The following is a 3,056-nucleotide window of genomic DNA, read 5'->3' as shown; positions in this document are numbered from 1 at the left end:
TGTCTCTCAGAGACAGACCCTCTACCTTTTCTTAAGGAGGACTCCTCCATATTATACCATATTATATTATAGTTATTCTGTAGTCATTTTCCCTCCCACAGAGCTCAGTCCTTCCCACCACCGCATTTGCCAGGCTTTGTAATTACACACAAGATCATGTGATACTATTTGCTCTCTCTTCAACTGAGCTGCCTCTAGAAAGTAGCTGGCCTTTTGTGCATTTCTTGTCAGTGAGCTCGGAGGCAGACTCAGCAGTGGTTCTGTAAATATTTGTCCAATGAATTCATCATCTTCTACTTCATTGTCTCCTGCCATGAATACAAGTCCTCTTGGAAAGGCTGTTCTGATGAGAATACCCCCCATTGACAAGGCAAACAAAATATAATATCATAAAGTTTATAAAAACCAGAAGTCTCTTTTTTTTTACAAACATATAAATTATTTTATTTACAAAGCCATGTTACAAAAAAAAAAAAGCAAAAAAAAAATACAATCACTTACTGGAGAATATTTCCAGACCTGGTGCTGAACCACGGTAGTATCAATAGATACACATTTGTTCTTTCTTTTAAAAACTGTAAGCCATAGAGTTTACTATTTACACCTACTTCGGACATTTATCTGCTTACAACATCACAGGCATGGAATGGATTCTATCTGATAGTGCTAATTCATAAAGGTGCGTGACAAAGGAGGAAAATACTTAGTGTTACAAAATATGGATCATAGAAAAGAAACCCACTCCACGAGTGTGGCCTTTGTTGAATATGATTGGACATGCTCTCTTCAAAATTCTTCTGGAAAAGCTTCTAAAATTGGTTAGTAGGAAAGGACAAATGAACAGGTGCAAATTCTTGTCTGTGCAACAATAGTTATTTAATTTACCCCATGACTGACCAGCTACATAAAACCCACAGAATTCTGTTAAGGTGCCATGGGCTGACAGCATAACAAAATATAAGGTGTAAATAGAAAATTTCATTTTTCCTTTTTTTTTTAAACAAGAGTTCACTGAGAATCAGCAATAATAGAATACGCTGTATAAACTATTTTCTACAAAGGTTGATCAGCGTTATTTACAGTTGGTACATCGATACAAAAGAAGGCATACAAGTTATCCAACTCGATTTTTTGATTTTTAATTTTATATGGCTGACAGGTCTATGCATTGCATTATGCTTAACATCCAGAGCCTCTGTGGCTGGCGACGTGTCAGGAGCTCCCCAGGTGGACAGGGGTGTGAGCGGCCAAGGGGCAGAGATAGAAGGCTGAGTGGGGTGTGGGGAACAGAAAGACTCAAAGGGTACCGCTTCTCCGGATGCTTTAGGGGTTGGTCCAGTTGAATTCCATGAGAACAAATCCAAAGGAAATCTTTTCTTTGCATTCCATTTCCCTCCCCCCCAGCTGCAAGCATTTAATACATCAGAAAGTAAACGCGGGGATGACTGTGAAGGAAGAAATACCGTGGGTTTTCCCTTTTTGCTCAGTTTTCTGGAATTGTCCTCACCTTTTGGTCAAAGCAGTCACTCAAGGAAGGAAGCAGCTTTGTGTGGAAAGTCTCTTCGAGCTTCGGGTGCGCAGTTCGGCACCGCGCGGACCATGCTGAAGCCTGCTTGCTCCCTAGGTATCTGTGGAGCTGACGTTTCTCACAAGCCGCTATTTCACCTCTCACTCTTTGTTTTCCCTCTTTGAGTAGAAGAGTTTACGGACCAGAGGCTTATTCTGTTGCTGAGACTTGTTTTTAATCCTGCAAGTTTTACAACTCAAAATAAATTATGTATTTATATATATTTATATATAAAACGACATCTAAAACCGAACAAGACAAAAATTGTGCAAAAATAACAAAGATATGTACACACTTTTGAGTCTGAAGAAATGTACAATAAAAACATAATTCAAAGAACATTTTAAAAATATAAACATTGCTTAAACTTTCCTAAGTTTCATATTGTTTCTGAAACTATTCTGGTCAGTTAGCTCTGTAATATAGTAAAACATAAATTATTACAAAATTAACACTATAAAAATTTACTTTAAGAATATCTTCTAAACTTTTTTTTCCCAAAGGATCTAACCTTGTTTATAATTTCTTAAACATTTATAAGTCTTAAAATCTGCCTTAACCTTAAAAAAACAACAAAACCCAAAAAGAAACAAAAACAAAAAAGTAACAATTGCCCCTTGAATTTGCAGTCTTTTTCCCCCCAAGACGTAAATTAACCAGCATATAAGTGCACTTTTAACAGTGGAGAAAGAAAAACGAAATAATCCTAACCAATGTCCTAGTTAGTCCTTGCTTAATACAAACTCCTTAATTTAAAAAAAAATCTTCATTTTATATTTCAAAGTTTAGGAATCCTGTAAGAAACACCATCAGTGCAATTCCATTGAGAGAAATCACTCCCTTTGCCTCCTGTCCTTGCAGACTCCAATCCTATGGTGAAACGTAACAGTAGTCTGATCTTTGGGTTGGGAGAAAAGGAATGGGAATGAAAATTTGGGGAGGGAACGAGGGGTGTGTCCAGCTGCAAAACCAGCATTTACTTCTGATTTCAAGATGGGCGGAACGTCTGTCAGATCAAAGCACAGACCACCGGCTCCATGTTGTGAACTCTTTTCCTGATTCCCCATTAGATCTTAATGGTACTGATGTTTCTTTCAAAACTCCAGTGTGAACAGACTGATAGCTGTGGTGATCCAATGTCTCCCTGCCCACATCTCTTCCTCTCTAGGCTTGCCCTTACCAGTGCCCTGGACTGTTTGAGTCAGGGCACCTGAAGACAGACTTCAAGCATATCTAAGATGTGGCTCAGCTACCAATGCTACTTCTAATTCCCACAAGGGATTTGGCACAAAACCCTCCAGACAGACGTTCCTCTTGAGGACCCTTCCTGGCCCCAGAACCTTCTCAGATCACTGCACTACCTCATGGAGTGGTTTCCCTGGTTCCTATTGGCTTTCAACTGACCCAGATTTAAAAGAAATTGTGCACTGTGTCCCGAAAAGGACTTTTCAGAGTATATTCCAAACAGGCTCTGACCATCACAGCCATC

Source organism: Grammomys surdaster, unplaced genomic scaffold (genome assembly GCF_004785775.1).
Source record: "Grammomys surdaster isolate TR1022 unplaced genomic scaffold, NIH_TR_1.0 188, whole genome shotgun sequence".
Lineage (NCBI taxonomy): Eukaryota > Metazoa > Chordata > Mammalia > Rodentia > Muridae > Grammomys > Grammomys surdaster.
Note: the sequence above shows the minus strand (reverse complement) of the source record.